We start from the raw sequence: 24,702 nt of genomic DNA on the forward strand, positions 1-24,702 counted from the left end.
CATAGGGTCACAAAGAGTCAGACATGACTGAAGTGACTTGGCACACACATGATATACTCATGAATATTATGTCTATAGTATAGTGTATAATTACATCTATGTTCAGAATAGTAAATCCTCATTATGCTGAAAGGGAAACAGAAAAATATAAGAAAATCTCAACTCTAATTCCACTACTATTGACATTTTCGAGCACTGTTCTACTTTGCAGTCACCACTTGGATGGAAAGGAGGCTTTGACCTTTTCACCCAGTGTTCCACAAGCTTAATGGTCCAGCTGCTTGGGCTGGGGATGACTTCAAGAAAAGGATTTCCTGTTGGAAATGTAATTGCATTTGGGAATAATTATAGAGGCTGTGACTATGTTGTTTGCCTTCTCAAACAACTGGGAAACCCAACAAGGCCTGAGCTACAACCAGCTCAAAAATGGGTTATTTTAAAAATGGCTGTTATAAATCATTAGCTGGTTACTTGCTGTTAGCCTATTTCAGTGAATTTTTAAATTTTCAAAGCGATTTATGTGGACAAATAGCCCAAGACTAGGATGGTAATGGGCTGCCCTAGTGGGTCAGATGCAGGAAACCCAGGTTTGATCTCTGGGTCAGGACGATCCCCTGGAGAAGGGAATGACTACCCACTCCAGTATTCTAGCCTGGAGAATTCCAAGATCAGAGGAGCAAGCTTGGTTCAAAGAGTCAGACATGACTGAGCAACTAACACTTTCACTTTTACTTTCAGGATGGTAGCAAGGGTAAGAAAAGGGATACCAAGGAGCAAATTGATTTCTTAAGAAGTTCTTGAGTTGTATCTCTTCATACCCTGAAAAGGAAGGGAGTGAAAAAAAAAAAAATGAAGTCTTTGATACATTGTTGTTTCATTAGATTATATTTTTATTAGCATATAATTATGGAATGCTTTGGAGTCTATAGAATGTCAGAGGACCTTTTTCTTGTATCTAAAATAATAATGAAGCTGTGTACTATACCATTAGTTTTCTAGGCCTTCAACTGTGTTAGTCACTTAGTTGGATCTGACTCTTTGCGACCCCAGGGACTGTAGACCACCAGGCTGCTCTGTCCATGGGATTTCCCAGGCAAGAATAGTGGAGTGGGTTTCCATTTCCTTCTCCTGGGGATCTTCCTGACCCAGGGATCAAATCTTCGTCTCCTGCGTTGGCAGGCAGATTCTTGGCCACTGAGTCACCAAGGAAGCCCTAATGAGTGGATAGGTTTGAGTAGATAAAACCCTCTGAACTCACACTGGATCCACCAGTGGTCTTAGCTCCCCAACCATGGATTGAACCCACTCCCCATGCATTGGAAGGTGAAGTCTTAACCACCAGGGGAGTCCCCTTCAACTAGTATTTACTGAGTGTCTATTTTGTGCCAAGTCAGGGACCAATGATGACTTATTCCTGGTCCCTACCTTCAAGAGAGCTTCCCAAGTGGCTCAGTGGGTAAAGAACCCGCCTGCCGATGCAGGAGACACAGGAGACTTGATTTTGATCCTTGGGTCGGGAAGATCCTCTGGAGGAGGGTATGGCAATCCACTCCAGTATTCTGACCTGGAGAATCCCATCAACAGAGGAGTCTGGTGGGCTACAGTCCAAAGGGGTCACCAAGAGTTGGACACAACTGAAGCAATGGAGCTCACACGCACGCATGCACACACCTTCAAGGGGCTCGCATCCTTGTGAGGCGGCAGCGGACTGCATGTTGACTCTGTTCTGCCTCTCTGAGGGGCTTTGGAGGCACAGAGAGAACAAATCGAGGCAGCCTAGGGCAGCAGAGAATGAAGCCTCCCAGACGCTGAAGGACAGAGTGGAGTGAGCCTGACTATCAAGGTAGCAAACAGTGAACAACACAAAGGTCACAGCCGGAATGATCAGGGTTGTTCTGAGCTGCTCTGAGCGTGGCTGGAGGGTTGAATGGGAAAAAGTGGGAGGGCTGGGGCCCTGCCGCTGCCGCTCATCTCTGGGATGCCTCCTGGACTGGTTCCCACACATCAGCGTCTCCTCCTCCCGTTCAGGCCCTGCTCTTGTGCTCCCTGGTGCGGGCTCCACTTCTGTGCTGGCGGCAAGCTGGGAGAGCGTGGAAGGAATTCAGCAGCTGGTAAGTGCTCAATCCATGTCAGCTATTCTTATTATCCAGACAACTGGCTGCCATAGTTCTAGAAAGTTGCAGTCACTTGGGTTTGTGTATCTCATAGAGAGAAAGCAGAGAAGCTTTACAGACAGAGGGAAGAAGTCCCACACTGGATAAAACCTTTTAAATTTAATCCCCGGGATGATCTCCTTGATCTACCCCAGGAGAGCCCCTTCCCTCATGACACCTCACCAAAAGAGAGAACCTTGGCTCGTCTCTGCCCAGCATTCGGGGCTTCCCTGGTGGCTCAGAAAGTAAAGAAGCTGCTTGCAATGCGGGAGACCCTGGTTCGACCCCTGGGTCAGAAAGATCCCCCGGAAAAAGGGATGGCTACCCACTCCAGTGTTCTTGCCCAGAGAATTCCATGGACAGTGGAACCTGGCGGTTATGGTACATGGGGTTGCAAAGAGTCAAACGTGACTGAGCGACTAACACTTTCACTTTTACTGCCCAGCACTCAGCTCCCAGTGGATGAGAGACTGATGAAGACAGTGAAGCAGGCGGCCGAGTTTCCCCAGGGTCCAGGCCAGGGTGCTGCTGCGGTAAGTTCATAAACAAGACACGGTGTCACATCACCTCCCTCAAGCCTTCCAGAGGAAGGTAGATGCCAAGGCAAGCATGTGGATGCGGAATCCTCTGGCTCGAAAGACATCCTTTCAATTCTCCCTTTGGTGGGGAACTGCTGACATGTCTGGAATTGCCACACTGCAAACACCATAGGCAAAGCCACAACACTTATGCTCTGGAATGTCAGGCCTTTGAGTTTAAAAACAGACTTTAAAGAGCTTGACAACCTGGCAATTGATCAGTGCTCTCTGCTCAGAATGAAAGCACAGAGCGGTTTGTTGTGTCTCGATACACAGATGGCTGTGGCTGGAGAAATTTTTTTCTCTATGGTACTCAAAACACCCATTTGTCTGATACTCCCCACTCCACTTTGTAATTTATTGTTTGGCATTTGGTATGCACAGCCTGGTAGTATAGTGAGTCTGCAAGTCATTTTTTAAAGATTCATGATGCTGGTGTATTCAGAACGACACCCTCTGGTTTTTGACGACCACGAGATCAGGTTTTTGTTATCTTACTGTCAGCTGACGGGTCGTCATTGAGTGACAGGTCCAGGGTCCGGATTCTGTGGGGTTTCCCAGTTCCCATCTGAGCAAAGTGCCGGGCCTTAGCACTTGAATTAGTGGCTTAGTGACTTGGATTTATTCTGAGTTTTTGTTCCGGTCCATGGACGATCTATCCTGACTTGGCCTCTCGGATTCATTCACTCCACAGTCAAGGAACATTTACTGAACTGCTGCTCTGTGCTGGATGTTCAGGGTGTAGAGAGACCCAGGCCACGTTGGCTAATCTCCAGGTCATTCCCACTGGAGCAGATGGACAGGATTCTGAGCTGTACAGACGTGTAGAGACAGAGGGAGGGTAGCCAGGTCAGCAGTGGGCGGCCACCGCGGCTTCGGCAGGGGGAAATGTGGACAGGGAGGCTTGGGAATACTTTCCTTTTAAGAAACTGACCGTTTTCTGTTTTAAATCCAGACAGTATTGTTTTGGGCAGTTCAAGTTCGCTTGTCTTCTGCGTGTATGGCCAGGGAAGAGTCTGACACACCACACTTAGTGCCCTTTTGGCAGTTTTGAAAGAACTATGGATGTCACCAAAGTTCCACTAAGTGGCCTTTATCAACTTATTTGATTTCTCTGTGCCTCAATTTTTCCTTCTGTAATATGGGGATCATCTAGATTGTTGTTGCAATGCAGTATAATACCATATATTCGAAAATTACCATTCAGAAAAGCCTTGTCTTACAACCAAATAGGTAACACATCTTGCCCATCTATGTATTACCAATTTTCTAATCACTGTGACTTTTGACATTCATGAAATGCAGATTTTAAAGAATTGCTTTATTCATAGTAGTTGTTTCCTATTTCCTCAAATAATAGATACAGGGTATAATGACTACCATTTTGGAGGATAAGGTTCTTTGTGTATTTTTGATGATAAAGAGTGCCCCATGCTCTGAAACGTTGGGAAGCCTTGAAGATGCAGTGGGAGGTGTTACTCAATTACACTTTCTGTTTTCTGCGGTTCGTGAGCCTATAAATGATGCACCACTCTCAAAGTCCCATCAACTTGAAAAATGACCAAATGATGTCAGCTCAGTAATGGTCATCCATATTGTGCTTTTGAACCCTGCTGCTCTAACTGGAAGGAAATAAGGCACAGAGGGAAATTGGCTTTTCTCAACTGCCATCTGTCCAGGTTACCACTGCAGTGTCAGGAGAGGGAAGGCTGGTACAGGCAGCCCAAGGTGAAAGAGACTGCGGTCCGTGGACCTCCTTGGAAGCATGACTCTGGCCAGCCCCATCTTCCTTCTTTCTGTTTGCTATGTCTTATTTGTGGATTGTCATTCTGGACTTGAAGTTTTCAAAATTTTCCTTTTATGATTCCTAATGATCTCCTGATATTTGTGTTGACTGCTTCATCCCAGGGTGGCAGACTGGACCTTTTGCTTGCTTGCTGATTTCTGGCACAGACCTGAATGTTGCTGGTTCTCATATCTGCCCAGCCCAAACCATAGCAGATTCAGCCTCAGCCATCCTTATCTGGAATCTTGGACAATTCATCTACTAACAGGGGTGGAGTTGTCAAGCTTTAGACCAGGAGTCCACAACCCCCAGGCCATGGACTTTCCTGGTGGCTCAGATGGTAAAGAATTTGCCTGTAATGCAGGAGATGCAGGTTCCAACCCTGGATCGGGAAGATTCCCTGGAGAAGGGAATGACTACCCGCTACAGTAGGAGCCTGGTGAACTACAATGTATGGGGTCACAAAGAGTCGAACACAACTCAGTGACTAGCACTTTCACTTTCTGTAACCCCCAGGCCACAGACTGGTACCTGGTACTGGTCCATAGCCTGTTAGGAACCAGGCCACACACAGGAGGTGAGTGGTGGGTGGGTGAGCAAGCAAAGCTTCGTATGTATTTACAGCCTCTCCCCAGCACTTGCATTATTGCTTGAGCTTCATCTCCTGTCAGATCAACAGTGACAGCATTAGATTCTCATAGGAGCGCTAACCCTACTATCCTTGAATCATCCCGAGACCGTTCCCCTCACCCCATCTCTGGAAAAATTGTCTTCCATGAAATGAGTCCCTGGTGCCCCCCAAAAGGTTGGGAACTGCTGCTTTAGACTGTGATATTCATCTCTCAAGACTTAAATTCTCTCTGTTCCATACCATCTTGGCTTACAACCTAAGGCATGATATTTAGCTTCTGAATCCCAGTGTCCTTGTCTGTGGAATGATGGAATAATACTGTATCAGGGCTGACACTCCTGGAAAGGAGTGCCCAGGTGTAGTTAGATGTACGAGAGCCTTCAGGAAGGAGGAACCTGTGGGGCCTTCAAGCTTTTCTCGTGTGGGCGGGGAAAGCTGCCTAATTATGTAGGCCTGATTGATGCATGTGAAAGAAGAAGGGAGGAAGGAAGATAAGGTAGAAGAGCTTGAAACTCTGGTGCAGCTCCTGGAAGCTCTTAGCCAGGTTCACAGAAGTGACAACTGTCACATCCGTACACAACTACTTTAAAAACTACAGCTTTGACTCTGTGGACCTTTGTCGGCAAAGTGATGTCTCTGCCTTTCAATACGCTGTCTAGGTTGGTCATAGCTTTTCTTCCAAGGAGCAAGAGTCTTTTAATTTCATGGCTGTGCCACCTGATGCAAAGAGCTGACTCATTGGAAAATACCCTGATGCTGGGAAAGATTGAAGGCAGGATGAGAAGGGGATGACAGAGGATGATATTGTTGGATGGCATTGCCAACTCGATGGACGTGAGTTGGGTGGACTCCGGGAGTTGGTGATGGACAGGGTGGCCTGGCGTGCTGCAGTCCATGTGGTCACAAAGAGCTGGACATGAGTGAGCAGTTGAACAACAACAACAGGAGCTGCAGTGCAGAGACTTCCCATGAAGGAGTCCCACTTTGGGGCAGAACTGGCCACGGCCTGGTGTGCCCTCTAAGCTCAGCCATCCACCAGGGCCTCTTAGCAGTGATCATCTCCATCTCAGAGTCACAATTCATCATTGGGAAGTAAAACTGTTCATGTTTCAAATCAAATATTCATTGAAAACCTATTTCCGTAAAGCACCAAGCTGAGTGATGTCACGAGGCATTTGCAAATTGCCTCAATATGTCCTGCAGAGAGAGAGAGGTAATATAATGAAAAAAAAATTTTTTTTTGAGTCAAAGGCTGGGGAAGATGGCAAGAGCAGGTGAGCCCCAGGTTGGGTGAACCAGGACTTTATCCCCCAAAGATAGAAGTTCAAATTTGGGTATTCAAAGCGACAGTGAAGATGTAGGATTGATTTCGGTTAGTGTAGAGTTCAAGGCAGGAAGAACTGAGCAACCACAGGCTGGGAGCACCTTGGTGATTATAGTTCAGTGGGAGTGGAAGCCAGAAAATAGGTGGGGGCCCAGTTGTCTGTAGGGACTTTCCTGGTAGCTCAGCTGGCAAAGAATCTGCTTGCAATGCAGGAGACCCCGGTTCGATTCCTGGGTTGGGTAGATCCCTTGGAGACAGGATAGGTTACCCACTCCAGTATTCTTGGGCTTCCCTGGTGGCTCAGCTGGTAAAGAATCTGCTTGCAGTGTGGGAGACCTGGGTTTGATCTCTGGGTTGGGAAGATCCACCGGAGAAGGGAAAGGCTACCCACTCCAATATTCTGGCCTGGAGAATTCCATGGACTATACGGCCCATGGTGTTGCAGAGTCGGACATGACTGAGTGACTTTCACTTCACTTCACTTCAGTTCTCTGTGGAAGCTGTGGACAGAAGGTCAAGGTGCAGCCAGGTGGTCTGGGGTTCTGAGAGGCTTCTAGGCAGGAATAGAAAAACACGTGCCGTGTAGACCGAACTGAGGCATCTGGGCCTAGAGGAAACCTACAGAGGCAGGCATCCATCTGCCGGGGGAGGGGCACACGGCACGCCACCTCGTTGGGGTTGTCTCTACCGGGAAATTGAGCAAAGTCTGCTTAGCAATGAATACCCTATTTTCCAAGTTTGCTTCTCTAGTGTGCCACAGCTTGGGTGTTAGAGCTGGCATTTTCTGTAATGTTTGCTTTGATTTCCATGCTATTAGAGAGAATTGCTTCCTGCTAGAGAACTTTTCCCTGGATATTTTTCTGGATGACTGGTTGGTTCCACATGTTGCCTATTCAGAGGTCACACTTGGCTGAAACTCCTGCTCAGTCACCTCTGTCAATCCCATGGGGCCTTCCAGTGGGTAGAAATGAGGTGGAGGTGGTTGTTTCATGTTGCTAATTGCTCAGAGAGACATATGGGTCTTGTGCCTACAGGTGGCATTTGAGTGAGAACTGGAGAATGGGCAGGGGCCTGCCTGGAACATACCTTCTCCCACCACCATGACTTTATCTGCCTGAGGACAAGAAATGTCAAAATATGAGTTGCTCACTTATGTCTTGAGTCTTTGCAACCCCATGGACTGTAGCCTGCCAGGCTCCTCTGTCCATGGGATTCTCCAGGCAAGAATACCGGAGTGGGTTGCCATTCCCTTCTCCAAGGGATTTTCCCAACCCAGGGATCGAACCCAGGTCTCCCATGTTGAAGGCAGAATCTTTACCCATCTGAGCCATCGACACTGGTGTGTCCAGCAGGTGTCCTGCAAAGTTTTGGGAAATACAGAAAGCACTGTCTGTTTGTAGATGTACTGATGGTGAACAGTGGGTAGGGAACGGAGAAAAAAGCAGGGCTTGGAGAGAGGGGGAGTCCCAGGGAGCAGAGCCTGAAGGTCTTTGTGCAGCCCATGAGGCACCTGGGCTTGATCCCAGAAGAGTTCAAAAGCTGTGGGAGGGTTTGGAGCAGGCAGTTAGTATGATCAGATTTGCTTCTAGAAAGATGTCTTTGGCAGAACTGCCGAAGGGTCAAGAGTTGGCATGGAGAAGTGTTAGGAGGTTTCAGCATTAATCCATATGAATAAATGGTGGGGACCAACAAAGGTGGTGTCAGAGCACAAGGAGGGAAGTGCTGCTTGGAAAGAGCAGAGAACCAAGTCCAGAGAGTAGAGTCAGAGAGTGGAGTCAGCAAGGAGTCCACAGGAAGCAGGTCCAGCTTCTGAGGCAACATCCAGAAGGACCTTTTGGGGAGGGCCAAGGCCTCCTGCAGCAGTGAGCTTCTACTGGTCTTAAAGATTTTTCCCAGCCTGATGTCCACTCCCATCCAACATCGACACTGGTGTGTCCAGCAGGAGAAAGATGTGATAGAATGAGTGGTTTCTGATCAGTCAATGAATATGTTAGTCTAGATGAAGCCCTGAAACTCGGTGATTTGGTTGATTCAATCAAATAATGATGCTCATTGATATTTTGAGTTTTAGTTTTTTGGCCACACTGCACTGCATGTGGGATCTTAATTCCCCAACCAGGGATTGAACCTGTGTCCACTGCACTGGAGGTATAGCATCTTAACCACTGGGCCTCTGGGCAAGTTCCACCCATTGATATTTGATATTCCACCCATTTGATATTCAATACTGGGTGGCACTAGTGGTAAAGAACCTGCCTGCCAATGCAGGAGAACGTAAGAGATGAGGGTTCAATCCCTAGGTCAGGAAGATCTCCTGGAGGAGGGCACGGCAGCCCATTCCAGTGTTCTTGTCTGGAGAATCCCATGGACAGAGAATCCTGGTGGGCTGCCTTCCATGGCGTTGCAAAGAGTTGGACACAACTGAAGTGACTTATCACAGCAGAGGATAGCACAATATTTTGGTACTGAGTTGGTTGCCCCTTTCCTCTTCCTGGGGCATTGGCATTACACCTGGTCATTCAGGCAGTACAGTAGCACCTGTGCTCAGGTTTTGGCATCTGGAAGAGGATTAATTACTTCATCTTTTCTTGTCTCCAGCTTTCATATTCAAAGGTTGAACAATAACAGCCCCTGGCTGTCATGAAGTTCAAATTTTGAGTAGGGGCCCCACACAGTGCCTGTCTTGCAATATTGTTGTTGTTGTTTAGTCGTTAAGTCCCATCTGACTGTTTTGTGACCCCATGTACTGTAGCCCACCAGCTCCTCTGTTCATGAGATTTCCCAGGCAAGAATACCAGAGTGTGTTGCCATTTCTGTCTCCAGGTGGTCTTGCAATCAACATCCGTAAATGTTAGCCAATATGAGGATTATTACACATCCCTTTGCCTTGGAATGTTTTGGTCTCTTCGTACTCTCCCAGCTCTTGGGGATGCCTGCATCCCAGGATGTCTGATGCTTCTACGTCCGGTCTCACGGTGGTGGGTCTCAGACCAGAACTGCAGGCTCCACACCGCTCCTTCGCCAGCCTCCCATCACCTGCCCTCCACCCCTTCTCCTCCACATCATTTCAGAGTGTCTGGAACAGTGGAGGAGACCTGTTTGATTACAGTCAGAAGTCTCTCCGGGAAGCTCCAACCCTTTCAAGGTAATTTGGCTTGATTTTATGGAAGTGAGCCTTGGGGAAAATTCAAATGTCAAGCATAATTTGGTACTTGAAACATGAAAGAAAAAGCGTTCTGATTTCTTTTCATCTGCATTTCCCCTCCACATTCTGTCCGGCCTTCCTCCTTCTCTCTCAGGGGTCATTACCTCGCAGTGGGGGCCAGAGGTGGAAGCAACAGTAGCAGGTGGCGATCTTTTAACCCTCCCTCTCCCTGACTCCAGCACAGCCATTCAGTCTCATTCACTTACCCAGGCATCTCTGCTGACCCTGTTTTCTGGGTGCTCTCAAGGCGGAATGCTTTAATGAAAGCTGAAATCTCAGCTTAAGGATCAGCAATTATTTATACACACTAGATGATGAGTTAAAGTTCCCTTACATGTGATCTCTGGGCTTCCCAGTTTGCACTAGTGATAAAGAATTAGCCTGCCAATGCAGGAGATGCAAGAGATGTGGGTTCAGTCTCTGGGTCGGGAAGGTCCCCTGGAGAAGGAGATGGCAACCCACTCCAGTATTCTTGCCTGGGAAATCTCCTGGACAGAGGAGCCTGGTGGGCTATAATCCTTGGGATCACAAAGAGTCAGATTTCTTTGAACAGTTAGGCACACATTGGAAGTCTGGGACACCCCCTCATGACCCTACTCTGCTACGAGTTCTTGATACCCAGGCACAGACTGGAGGAGTTTTTTTTTTTTTTTCCAATTATGCTCTCCTGGGCTGGGATGTACGAGTGGGTTCCAGCTTGTATGCTGTGAGACAGAAACCAGTTGGCATGATCACTTTCTGGGTCTAGAGAGAGACACAGCACAGTACCTTCTGTGAAGGTTGAAAAATGGAATATTTCCTGCCGTATCAGTGAACAAGGATGTCACAGTCATCAGCAATTCCAGCTCTCCACTGTGAGCCTGAGGGCACTCAGGAAGGAGGAAAATACCTCTGGTTTAACAACCATCAGCCACTGCCTCCAATGCAGCCACTCCCTATGGTGAGCCCAAGGGAGCTCACAACCGTGAAGAACGTGGGATACTGGCCCAGGATCGCTGACTGTTGTTCAGTCACGCAGTCATGTCCGACTCTTTGCAACCCCATGAACTGCAGCATGCCAGGCTTCCCTGTCCTTCACCATGACCCGCAGCTTGCTCAAATTCATGTCCATTGAATCTGTGATGCCATCCAACCATCTCATCCTCTGACATCCCCTTCTCCTCCTGCCTTCAGTCTTTCCCAGCATCAGGGTCTTTTCCAGTGAGTTGGCTCTCCTCATCCGATGGTGAAAGTATTGAAGCTTCAGTTTCAGCTTCAGTTCTTCCAATGAATATTCAGGGTTGATTTTCTTTAGGATGGACTGGTTTGATCTCCTTGCTGCCCCAAGGGACTCTCAACAGTCTTCTCCAACACCACAGTTCAAAAGCATCAGTTCTTTGGTGCTCAGCGTTTTTTATGGTCCAACTCTCACATCCATACATGACTACTGGAAAACCATAGCTTTGACTAGATGGACCTTTGTCAGCAAAGTAATGTCTCTGCTTTTTAATAAGCTGTCTAGATTTGTCATAGCTTTTCTTCCAAGGAGCAAGTGTCTTTAATTTCATGGCTGCAGTCACCATCTGCAGTGATGTTGGAGCCCAAGAAAATAAAGTCTCTTGCTGTTTCCATTGTTTCCCCATCTATTTGCCATGAAGTGATGGGACCAGATGAATAGCTGAGATGTGCATGAAAGGAATGATTTCAGTAAGCATTTTCCCATACATAGAAAAGCACTAAATTCCTTAACTTGGGATATTTGGTTTTCTTTAATTCATAAAGATGCTTTTGTTGTTCAGACAACCTGCCCTTTGTTGCAAAACTTCTATATAACCTGACTGTTTCCCTCACCTTCTCAGAACAGTTCTCTCAGGGTTACTTGAGATGCTGCCTCCCAGGCTTGAAATCCTAAAAATTCTCACTGAATAAAATAGAACTCTCAATTTTTAGGTTGTGAGTAATTTTTAAGTTGACTAGTTCTTCTTGGATGTTATCTTGGGTCTTCTTGGATGTTCCTTCTCTGGATCCATTTGGTTGATCTGGGCCAAAATCTATCTTTTTTTTTTTTTTTTTTTAAAGCTTACTGAAGTATAGTTAATTTACAATGTTGTGTTAATTTCTTCTGTACTGCAAAGTGACTCAATTATGCATATACATATATATGAGTACATGCCTGTTAAGTCACTTCAGTCATGTCGGACTCTTTGCGACCCTGTGGACTGTAACTTGCCAGGCTCCTCTGTCCGGGGAATTCTCCAGGCAAGAATACCGGAGTGGGTTGCTATGCTCTCATCCAGGGGATCTTTCCAACCCAGGGATCACATCCTCATCTCCTGCACTGCCAGGTTGGTTCTTTACCAGTAGCACCACCTGGGATGCCTGTATAAGTATATTCTTTTTCATATTCTTTTCCATTATGGTTTGTCGCAGGGTGTTGAATATAGCTTCCTATGCTATACAGTACAATCTTGTTGGTTATCCATCCTACATATCAAATCTGTCTTTTTTTTGTATCTGTCACCAGATCAAGGGAAGTTATACTTGGACAAAAAACCAACATATTAAGTTGACCAGCTTTCCAAAGACTTTGCTTGACTTGGTTTTATAGTTTCTGCAAAGTATTAATAGTAAGAATTTTCCCTTTGAAAGATTTCAAGACTACTGCCTCACACATTGCCCATCTGTTGGTGTGGTCAGTTGCTGTGGTAATTATTTTCCTAGCCAACAAGGGCATGTGGATGGTGAGATATCTCACTGGTTGGGCTTGCACTGTCTAATGTCATCACAGGTGGGAAAAACAGCAGAAATGGACAAAGCTCTAGTGATGGCTCAAAAAGTGACAAGTCAGAGTCCTTCCTGCAATGGTATGAACTTTCTTACGTCTAAAGCAATGATGCTCAAAGTGCCTTCTCTTGAGCAGCAGCAGAGTTACCCAGGATCTTGTTAGTAGTGTAAATTCTTGGGCTCTGTCCTGGACCTACAGAATCTGAATCTCTGTGAGCCAGCAAGCTGGATTTTAACAAGCCCTTCAGGTGAGTCTGATGGCAGCTTAAGCATGAGAAACACTGCTCTGGGGCTTGGAATGAACTCATTCCCTTGACAACTGAACATTTTCTTAGTCTGCTGGACAGGCTCCTGTATGTTGGAACAAGCTGCAACACTTATATAGGAGATGGAAGCTTTTCTTACTGATACGTTTGTCCAAATCTTTAACTTCTACAGATAAAAACTTTGAGACTAGAAAAAGGCGTGAGTGTAGGAAGAGCTACCCAGTGTCACACAATGAACTGCAGAAATCAGAATGGCTTTTAGTTCTCTGGATCCCACTTCAGTGGGATCTGTTCTAGGAGCTTAAGAAGATGCTGGGAGGAGGATGGATGGATGGATGATTAAGGAGGTTTGTTGGTAAAAGATAGTGCATTATGTTGAGATTAGAATTGCTTTCAAACTCTCATTCTCTCCATATGGCCAAGGGAGAATCATTGCATCCCAGCCCCAAGCCTGTTTCCTCATCTGAAAATTGGGAACAACAATCCGCATGTTGCCTTCCCCTATGAGATGTGAAGAGATCTGCAAACTGTAACCTGGAATCTGTCCAGGAAGCAGCAGTAGCGTAAGTAGCAGCAGCCTCTGCCACCTTTTTACAGGGAGCCAGTGTCTGGGCTGGGCTTTCCTGATGGCTCAGTGGTAGAGAACCTGCCTGCCAATGGAGGAGATGCAATTCAATCCCTGGGTCAGGAAGATCCCCTAGAGAAGGACATGGCACCCCCTCCAGTATTCTTGCCTGGAAAATCCCAAGGGCAGAGGAGCCTGGCAGGCTACAGCCCATGAAGTCACAAAAGAGTCAGACCCAACTTAGCAACTCAACAACAATAAGTGTCTGGACAGCCATGCTATGTCAGACAGCGGGGAGCTAGCATGCCTCAGGGATGTCAAAAAGGCCACAGAGCTCTCACCAGCTGGAAAAACTATCCTTTCCTTTCATTGACTAATTCACATGACAGGTTTTCCCATTCTGGTTCCGGCTCTATCAAAACCAGTGAAACAACCTCTTATGTGATAATCATTTTATCACTCGGCTGCTATTGTAAATAAGGGATGGAGGCCTCTGTGCAGGGCCATCTTTACAACAGCTCCATCTAATTGCAAATGTAGATCCCCTGCCAAACAGAGAGGTGAGAGCTTTCCTATTAGCAGGCAGGAGATAGGAGAGTTAATTTAATGCTAAAACATTCCTGAGCAAGGAGAGCAATTTCCCCCGTTGAGCAGTGGCCTCATTTTCTCTCCATGACCACTGAGCCCATAATATGATAATTTTTACCTTTTTAAACTTTGCTGAAGGAAAAAGGACAGTCATCTATCTTTGGAAATGGCTCCTTCTGCATTCATTTTTATCTACAAAAATGCAGATATTTGTCTATTTGGTGAATGAATGGCCTGGAAAGAAGCTAAAAGATGAAGATGACTTCAGTGCTGTGATGTGCTGGGATTCAGTGCCTACACTTGACTCCATGAACTCCCTACCGGCAGGCTTGCTGTGTAATGGTATTTGCCCAGCCCAGACTAATCGGCTCATCTTCTTCCTCCCTGTGGCCAGTCTCCCTGGGCTGAGAGGAGAGGAATTGAAGAGGAGAAGGGAAGAAAAAGAACATGCACAAGCAAGTCCATTCATGTTGCAGTTATCGAGTCAGTGGGTTGGGGGACTTCAGACGAGTCCTTCTTTCTTGAGGAGCATCTTGGGTCAGATGCTTTCAAGCTGTGTGACCTTGAATAATCACTCAGCCTCGCTGAGGCTTCTCATCAGTGTAGGGATGGGAGGTAATCCACCATGTCTCTGCAGAGAGGCAGAAAAGGGTGAAAGTTTTCTGAACCCATTTCACCTGCTTCCCTGAGTCAACACCCTCATACTCCCTGGCAACCTTGGGGGAAGGCAGTGTAAGCCCCATTTTACAGATGAGGAAATGGGCTTAGGTGCTTCTTCTGCTCAAGGCAGCACTGCTAGTGGAGAAACTATCGTCAACCGTCATGGCTCCTTGATTCCACACTTGTGAACTCGCTTACATAAGAAAGACTTCTGTTCAGAGAGTGCCTTTGTAAGTCCACTTTGTTTTTAAGTCCAACAAAGTTAGCCTAGGTACCCAACTAACACAATTGGCTATACAATACTCTACTGTCATAGGTTTATAACAGTTTTCACACAAATAATACATAAAAAAACAAACACAGAAAGTAAACATTTTTCATTTTTACAGTGCAGTACCATGAAGTACAGTTCAGTTGCTCAGTCATGTCCGACTCTTTGTGACCCCATGGACTGAAGCAGGCCAAGGCCTCCCTGTCCATCGCCAACTCCCAGAGTTTACTCAAACTCATGTCCATTGAGTTGGTGATGCCATTCAACCATTTCATCCTCTGTCACCCTCTTCTCCTCCTGCCTTCAATCTTTCCCAGCATCAGGGTCTTTTCCAATGAGTCAGTTTTTTGCATCAGGTGGCCAAAGTATTGGAGTTTCAGCTTCAGTATCAGTCCTTCCAATGAATATTCAGGATTGATTTCCTTTAGGATGGACTGGTTTGATCTCTTTGCAGTCCAAGGGACTCTCAAGAATCTTCTGCAGCACCACAGTTCAAAAGCATCAATTCTTCGGCGCTGAGCCTTCTTTATGGTCCAACTCTCACATCCATATATGACTACTGGAAAAACCATACAACAGCTGCATACATGGGCTGGCACTGAGCGAAGAGGCAAGAAGAGTTACTGACTGCAGGAGGGAGAGGAGGTGGGAGATGGTAGAGCTGAAGGATTGTCAGCAATAGGAGATGGAGGGGCAAGCTTCGATCTCACTCATATCTGACACTGATGGAAGGTTCTGGGCTTGAAATAAACATGCTGCACTACTATATACAAGACGGTAAAGTAGCAGAAGCACCACCACTTGTTGAGAATGCAGATACGTGAACAGACTTCCAAATGTACATGATGGGACATGCGAATGTGTGTCTCCATCTTTGAAAGTTCACAACTTGAAGGTTCGTGTGTTACTTACTGTACTTGCTAAGACTTATCTGTAATCATCAAATTGATACTTGCTCTTTCCCAGGCATTTATGGACATACATAGACCTGAAAAAAAAAATTGAGTTGTCAAAAGCATACATTCCTGGCTGAGGTCTATCAAGGTGACACTCTGTTGTTTCTGCTCAGACTTTGACGAGGGTCCCTTTAATAGTGTATTTAGAGTCACGTTTTCCACATTTCTGTGATTTGGGTTGTGATTTTGCTGTTTCGAATAGCTAGCCTGCATACTGCTAAAGAGCTGTCTGGTGTTCCCAAGTGCAAAAAGGCTGGCATGTGTCTTATGGAGAAAATGCATGTGTCAGATAAGCCTTGTTCAGGCAGGGTTACAGAGATATTGTTGTCTGTGAATTCAGTGTTAATGAATCAAGTGTAAATCCTAAGGGGCTTCCCTGGTGGCTCAGACTGTAAAGAATCTGCCTGCACTGCAGGAGACTCAGGTTTGATCCCTGGATCAGGAAGATCCCCTGGAGAAGGAAGTGGCTACCTATTCCAGTATTCTTGCCTGGAGAATCCCATGGGCAGAGGAGCCTGGTGGGCCCCAGTCCAGGGGGTCACAAAGAGTCGGACATGACTGAGTGACTAACACACATATATATTCAATAAGGTGTCTTTAAACAGAAACACAGGTAAACATGTGTTGACTGGTTGATGAAAATGTATTTCCCTCAGGAGCGAATTTGGTGTTCACTAATTCAGTGTTTGCCATGACTTTATGGGACATGGTTACAATGAATCACGAGTGCTGACTGTTGTTCAGTAGCTAAGTCATGTCCAACTCTTTGTGACCCCATGGACTGCAGCATGCCAGGCTCCTCTGTCCTCCACTATCTCCCAGAGTTTGCTCAAATTCATGTCCATTCATAGTGATGCTATCTAACCATCTCTTCCTCTGCCACCTTCAATCTTTCCCAGCATCTGGGTCTTTTACAGTGAGTCAGCTCTTTGCATCAGGTGGCCAAAGTATTGGAACTTCACCTTCAGCATCAGTCCTTCCATCTGGCCCTGCCCCATGGCCCCCTCACCCCAGCCAGAGTTCCGTTCTCCCCGTTTGTTTATCAGCTGGCTGCCTTGGGTGACTTCTGTGTTCTTTCTTCCTCTATAGGGTGGAGTTCTTAATACTATTTGGCCAGGTTGTTTAGGGAGTTAGGTGAGATTAATATACCTAAACAGCTTAGCACAGTGCCTGGATCATCATAAAATTTAATGACTATGAATACAACTAATAGGATCTCAGGTTAGAATTATTTTTGTGATGCTGGTGTTCTGTGCCTTCCCTGGCTGGTTATTCTGGCTCTTGTCTGAGCCCCCCTTTTAATCTCTGCCTGTCTTTTCTGCTGCTGGTCCCTTTCTGATGGCCTCTCCTGGCCTCTCTGTTTCTGGACCTTACAAACCCTGGATCCCCTCTGTAGGGGCCAGAATTCACAGGTTTCCTGTGGGGAAAGTGGGGGTTATGGGCTCATTCCAGCCACACTCTACCTTCACCCACAGTTGTAGGTGCAGAGGGATGTGGGGTTGAAGCCACCTAGCACATTCAGTCACTGCCCCTCCCCAGCCATGGTGCTTTGCTTGGTCCAGCCCCCTGAGCAGGAGCTGCTGAAGGAGTTGCTCCCTGAGAAGAGAGTGATCAGGCGGCAGGCCGGAGCTTAGATGATACTAGGATGTACATATGTGGCTTCCCAGAAGACTTCTATCACATTTACAAATACACATATACATACGTTACATACAATAGTGAGTCTGGGAGGCAGACTCCCCCAGAGCCTCGACTGACACAGTTACACCTCTTAGGAATTCTAGCAAAGGGCGCCGGGCTCCTAGAGTAACGGGCTCCATGTTTCTCTCCTGCCCAGGAGAAGGCCGCCCAGCCCACCCCGCTTCAGGGGTGGAGAGTTGTCTAGTAGGGAGAGTTGCCTCAGCAGGTTTGGTGGCTTGCGATTTGGGCTGCAGGGAGTCAGGGGCTGGCTGCGCTGACCAGAGAGGCTCTGAGCATCCTGCAGAAGGCGCTGGTGCAACAGCGGTAAGTGGGGCTGCTGGTGGGCAGGCAGAATGTGCAGGAACCGTGGGGGTGCGTAACCGGGGGCCACTCCGGGGGCCGGGGGACCGGTGGAGCCCAAGGCTGAGGGCAGGCTGAATGAGGGCGGGGTCTCTGAGTGAAATCCCTGCTCACCAAAAGTCTGAGTCTTGTTGTAGACAGACCCAGTCACATCAGAGAGGCCAGAGGTGCCCAAAGACACCGACACTCCTTTGCCAGGCCCAGAACCTGCAGTGGTAAAGAATCCACCTGCCAAGGCAGGAGACACAAGAGACATGGGTTCGATCCCTGGGTCGGGACGATCTCCTGGAGGAGAAAATGGCAACCCACTCCGGTATTCTTGCCTGGAGAATCCCATGGACAGAGGAGCCTGGCTGACTCTAGTCCATGGAGTCATAAAAAGTGAGACATGACTGAGTGTGCACGTGTGCATGCACACACACACACAGATGTATACATGTATATATCAAGGAGGGATTGCTCCACTCTGGCGGAGGTTCAAGAATTGTGACACAAATAAGCAGAGGGAGGGATGAACTGGGAGGGCAGCATTGACACATACGCACTACCAAGTAGAAAATAGATAGCTAGTGGACGGCTGCTTGTGTAGCACAGGGGGCTCAGCTCAGTGCTCTCGAGGGGCGATGACCTTGAGGGGTGAGATGGGGGTGGGGTGGGAAGGAGGCTCAAAAGTGAGGGGATCTATGTGTACATATGGCTGATTCACCTTGTTGTATAGCAGAAACTAACACAATGTTGTAAAACAATTGTCTTCCAATTAAAAAAATAGGTGTCACATAGAAAAGATATCTATAAATAGAACTCCATGTCCCCAGCTGGCTGGGGTCATTAAGAACCTGCAGTCCAGGTTTGATGCATGAGACGGGGTGCTCAGGGCCGGTGCAATGGGATGGCCCTGAGGAATGGGATGGGGAGGGAGGTGGGAGGGGGTTCAGGATGGGAGACACATGTACACCCATGGCTGATTCATGTCAACCTATGGCAAGAACCACTACAATATTGTAAAGTAATTAGCCTCCAATTAAAATAAATTAATTAATTTTAAAAAAAAGTCTGATATTTAGGATGTCTCCCCATTGGACTGTATAAAAACTCAAGAGTTTACATAGTCCCTTCAAAACAAGGGTGGGATGCTACCTGGGGGCAGCTGTGACACCTCTTGCCGTGCTGTCCAGCCATATCCCCGAGTCGGGCACCAGGGTTGCACCTCCAAAACATCCATGCTGCTGAAGTTCCAAGGCGTGGCGCTAAGCCTCATGGCTCTAAGCCTTGGCCCTGTGCCCTACATACATTCTGGCCTCTCCAGTTTCCTCATAAGTGTGGCCATAGGACTTTCCCCTTAGTGGAACTCCAGACCCTATTTCTGCTTCCAGCCCTGAGTGGAAGAGTCTGGAAATGAGTGAAGACGAGAGCAAGATTTCAACTAATTTCTCACCCTGTTATACCAATCAAGCATTTGAATAATTCCCAAAGCTGAAGCAGAGCATGCGAGTGGTTGTCAAGGCTTTACTGGAGGGAGATTGGAAATAGTTCACCATGGCGACATCTTCATTGCTAAGGGGCCTCTTTGGAAACTCTGGACATCTACCCTTGGCATATCTCTTTTAGATTTAAAGGGACAGTTTACTCATCACTCAGGAGGTTCAGCTTGAACAAAGAGTTTTTGTTAATGAGAGTCTTTGTTAATAAAGAGTCTTTGTTAATAACAGCTGCTGTCTGTTAATGAGATTTGTACCTTTCCCCCTGGGCTGTGGACAAAAGTTTTCCGAATTGTGCTTGGGAGGTGAAGAAATTCCTCACCTGGTGATGCCGTGTCAGCAGGATGCCAGTATTCACATTTCATCTTTGCAGTAACCTGAGAAATCAGTTCTAGCACTGTCCTATTTTACAAATGAATAGAGTAGTTTAAGAGTTGAGATATACTGAAAATCAGATGAGCAACTTTGGTAAGGAGACTGGCAATTCCAGTGGTGACAGGTTGAGTCCAAACCCGCTGTTTCCAGGCGCTGAACCCTCATAGGAGGTGTCGGGGGATAAATCGGGCATAGATCACCTGCCCTCAACAGTTTGTCAGTCTGCTGAGAGTTTACATTCTGTTGCATTTTATTGTATTTTATTAAGACTGTGGTAAGTGCCAGTGGGGTTGCCTGGGGCTACTGTTTGGAACCGGCCACCCCACTCACAAGAAGCTTGGTGGCTGCAGAATGTCAGTTTCCCCTGTGTGACACTTCCCGGCAGGCCATGGAGAAAGTGATTGGCGGGGAGGTCATCAGAGTCTTTCTCCTGCGAGAGTGGGTGTTGAGAGCAAAGTCAAGTAAAACCAAAATCCTGGAACAAAGACTGACCCACTCTCCTTGCTGAAAACCTGGGAATAGCCCTGGCTTCCTATCGGCTTGGTTGTTTAGATTTTCACTGGAGTCTCTGAACTGCCTCAGTGGCATCATCATCATCATTATCTTACTTACGCTCACTCCAGTTGTGTTCTTTGATTCCAATCAGAGCAAGTTTAAGAAATACCCAGCTCCATTCTTTTTTAAAATTCATCGATTTATGTGGCTGAGCCAGATCTTAGCTGCTGCACTCAGGATCTTTGATCGTCATTGTGGCACGTGGGACCTTTAGTTTCAGCTTGTGAAGTCTAGTTCCCTGACCAGGGATCGAACCCTGGGACCCCTGCATTGGGAGTTTGGAGTCTTAGCCGTTGGACCACAAGGGAAGTCTCATGTAGATCCTTTCTTTAACCCAGTTCACCACTCCATGTGTGGACCTTGGCCCTGCTGAGTGTCAACCAGACTCAGAAAATAGACTCTGGAATCCCTACCAATCAAAACTCCCAGTGCCAATCTCAGGCTTTTCTTTCAAGGGGAGCCCTCGGGGGGTGGGGGGGTGGGGTAAGCCCTTTGGCTGTTTCTTAGTTTAGAATCTGTCAAAAAGTGTCAAAATAACGGGCGAGGTTAAATGTCTGAATCCAAATGATCGTTCACAGGCACCTGTCCAGTCTGGAAAGCATACTGTGTAGACATATGCAGAACAGGTGAGAAGCAAAAGGAAGGGCCCAACTCATAAGTTATGATAAAATGACAGGAGTTGAGAAAGACAGGACGCACAAATCAGTTTCACAGAACCGAGAGTTGGTTGGTTGTCATTGATGAAATCTTTGTGAACCTGACATTCTGCAGCCACCAGGCTTCATAAATATCCTGTTTACTTAGTTAAACCAATAAAGATGAAATGTATTTCCTTTCCTCATACGAGTTGATTTCTCTTGTTTAGTAAGCCTACAGCCTTCAAATCCTGGGCTTTCTGACTCCAAAGTCCATGAATTCATTCACCATGCCTATTGGTCTTCCAAAGTTAGCATACGTAAGAATTACCCAAGGAGCTGTTTCTGAGTTTTGGCCCTATCGCTCAGAGCTTCAGAATCAGAGGATTTGGGAGGGGCATCCAGGAACTGACATTTTTCGATTGAATCAAGGACTGCAGTTTGAGGAAAACTTCAGTACCCTTGATTGCCTTCAGAAATCTTCTGCAAAAAGGGAATGATGTGTTAGCCAAATGCACTGAGAGACCGTTTACAAATTGGGAGGGGAAATTATACCAACACCCATTTTCCTTAAAATAGGGATTGATTTGGCTTTTTGGTCCCTTTATGAAGATCAAAAGTCCCTTTTCCTCCAGCCATTTTCCATGGGATTATGAAATTTTTTTTTTTTTTTTGCCAAAGATGATTACTTAAAAAAAAAAAAAAAAATTTCCAATCCCAATATGAAAATGTGTAATGGGGATGGGGTGGTCTCCCAGGCACAGTGAGTGAAGAACCACAGGATACTATTAGCACATTCTGCTTTCATTTATCAAAGTGTCTTCCAACCTACTTTAAAATCTTTCACACTTTCTATTGAGAAACAGTATATTACTTCTAGTTAGAACGGGATGCTGGGGATTCAGGCCTTATGTAAGGTAGCTCTAGAGATACTTTGGAGTTTTTCTTTGTGTCTAGAACCTACTCTGTTCTCCAACCCACTTTTCTTGAAGGGATCAACTGCTGAACAGGGCAGGAAATGGAGTTTGAAGTGCCATTGATTCACTTGGCCCAGCTCTTTTTATTTTTCCTGTCTGTGTCCTGAGGGGGAAAAAGAAATACACTAGGGAGTCAAGAGTTGGGGAGGTTTATCTGAAAGAGATGGCTAGGGTGAGGCAATGTAACCAAGAGATAAAAGACAGACATCAACAATGTAGATGACTTACAGTCGCTGTTCCCTTTTTGGATGGCTTTGCTCCAATTAATACTTTCTACAGCCTTAAGGTAAGATTATAAAGTAGGTAATAAGATCCTCTAAATCCTACTGTTTTGAAATAATTCTTATTGTCTAATTCCCTTGGCTTTTCTGTAATGCTTTCAAGAGGTTTCAAGCCAAAGTTCCAGAAATGTAGGGCTTCCTCCTCTTTAGCCTGGGAGATAAGTAAAAATAATTGATTCTTCAGGGTCCTTAATTTGTTGGGATTGTAAACCGAATCCTCAAAAGATCATGGTCCATTTGCTATATAAATGTCTCTGGGATGAAAAAAAAAGCTAAAGTCAGAGCAAGATTTGAGTCAGGTTGAATAAAAGTCTTAGGATTGTGTGTGTGTCTATAGTCAATATTTTAAATGGTCTTTGGACTTGTTAATAAAATTATATTAAAAAAAAAAAAAGAGTTCCAAGCACTGCTACTCTGGGACACTGGGAAGGTCTTTTAATACTCTGGCCTTCTTTTCTTCATTTCTGTTCAATGCAGCATACAGTTTAGAGCCTCTGAAGTTAAGTTCTGGCTCTGTTCCATAGCATGATGATGGATGGAAAAGCTTTTCATTCTTTCTAAAGGGGAATTTGCCCAAGTGTAGAATGGGAAAAAGAATGGCTACATTAGAAAGTTATTGATTACCCATGTATTCAATAGCTATCATCTATACAATGATTTGGGCTTCCCTGGTGGCTCAGACAGCAAAGAATCTGCCTGCACTGCAGGAGACCCAGGTTCAATCTGAGGATCAGGAAGATCCCCTGGAGAAGGAAATGGCAACCCACTCCAATATTCTAACCTAGAGAGTCACATGAACAGAAGAACCTGATGGGTTACAGTCCATGGGATTGCAAAGAGTCAGATACGACTGAGCAACTCACCTTTTACTTTCTATATAGTCATTCATGTATTCATTTATTCATTCATTCTTAAGCCCCAAACCTGTACTAGGTTCTAGACTGTAACAGTGAATAAGCCATAACGTCTAACTTTAAGAAGCTCTAAAGTTAACGGGTAGACAAATATGTGAGTGACTCCTCAGGCGGCTCAGTGGTAAAGAAACCTGTCTGCCGATACAGGAGACATGGGTTCAATCCCTGTGACAAGATCCCTTGGAGGAGGAAATGGCAACCCACTCCAGTATTCTTCCCTGGAAAATTCCACAGAGGAGCCTGGCGGACTACAGTCCAGGGGGCCGCAAAAGAATCAGACATGACTGAGCAACATAACATGTGTGCATATAAGTGAATAGTCTGTCACAGTATAGATGATTCAGATTTCTGAGGGGGCAAAATCAAGAGCAGTGGCAGGACATGGTCCCCTAAAGCAACATGCAAGGGTTTGGGGGTTGTAGAAAATAGTGTTGGTTGCCAGTCTAACACCATCCTCTTTTCTGGCTGACTTAATTCTCTTCCTATAATCTGCACTTCACTAATCCAATCATGGTAATCCCTCTCTTGCTGGTGATTGGTTTAGGCATGGGTTTGTTACACAGTGCTGGTCACTGAGAATTGAAAGCCTGATTGAGGATTCTGAGAAATATTTCTTTGCTCTCAGAGACACTCAGAGATCGAGAGAGGCTTTCCTCTCCTCTGGATGATGCTGTGACCTCGTGTTTTGCCTGTAATAGAACCATACCATCCATCTGCAACCACAAAGGAGCCACATAGGCAAAGGATCCATCTGGGACTTCTCAGGCTGGTGAACTCAGCTCCTCAACAATGACCCTGCTTTGTCTTTCGGTCTCATTGTCCTTCAGGAGGGAGGGGATGTAGCTATATTTACTTATGGCTGATTCAGGTTGTTACACAGCAGAAACCAACACAACCATTGTAAAGCAATGATCCACCAATTAAATATTAAAAAAAAAAACAAAGTAACATTTTCATCTAAAAAAGACTTCATGTTTTACAATACATCTTTGTTATAAATAAACCAATTGAGTCACGGCTTCTGTGACTTCAGTTACAATAGCCTTGGCCGTTGATAGGATGCTTGATTCCTGAAGAAGTAAGTGATACTCAGGGGATGAGAGAGGATAAGGGCATTTTTTTGGCAAAGGGAGACACATCGGGGAAGGCTGTCATAAAGAACCTGACTCGGGGAAGAAACTGAAAAAACAAAAAGTCGGTGTAAGTGAGAGATGGCCAAAGATGAGCCTGGAGAGAGAACCAAGGCCAGGTCAGGGAAGCAATTGCATATCTTTGTGACAGTGACATCATTCCTCTTTATGAAAGGGTAACCTAGACAGCATATTAAAAAGCAGAGACATTGCTTCGCCAACAAAGGCCCATATAGTCAAAGCTATGGTTTTTCCAATAGTCATGTATGGATGTGAGAGTTGGGCCGTAAAGAAGGCTTAGCGCCAAAGAATTGATGCTTTTGAACTGTGGTATTGGAGAAGACTCTTGAGAGTCCCTTGGACTGCAAGGAGCTCCAACCAGTCCATCCTAAAGGAGATCAGTCCTGAATATTCACTGGAAGAACTGATGTTGAAGCTGAAGCTCCAATACTTTGGCCACCTGATGCGAAGAGCTGACTCATTAGAAAAGACCCTGGTGCTGGGAAAGATTGAAGGCAGGGGGAGAAGGGGATGACAGAGGACAAAGATGGTTGGATGGCATCATTGACTC

The 24,702-nt window shown here is 46.1% G+C and overlaps 1 long non-coding RNA gene across 1 annotated transcript in view; it reads left to right on the forward strand.

Moving 5' to 3' along the window:
- The window catches only part of LOC133063694 (uncharacterized), a 541,214-nt gene that overhangs the window by 20,792 nt on the left and 495,720 nt on the right, over nucleotides 1–24,702 (forward strand). Inside the window, exons 2-3 of the long non-coding RNA XR_009694475.1 lie at nucleotides 2,029–2,111; nucleotides 2,599–2,686. This is a non-coding gene — a long non-coding RNA (uncharacterized LOC133063694). The remainder of the gene's footprint in view (nucleotides 1–2,028; nucleotides 2,112–2,598; nucleotides 2,687–24,702) is intronic.

The sequence above is a fragment of the Dama dama genome, chromosome 10 (assembly GCF_033118175.1).
Source record: "Dama dama isolate Ldn47 chromosome 10, ASM3311817v1, whole genome shotgun sequence".
Lineage (NCBI taxonomy): Eukaryota > Metazoa > Chordata > Mammalia > Artiodactyla > Cervidae > Dama > Dama dama.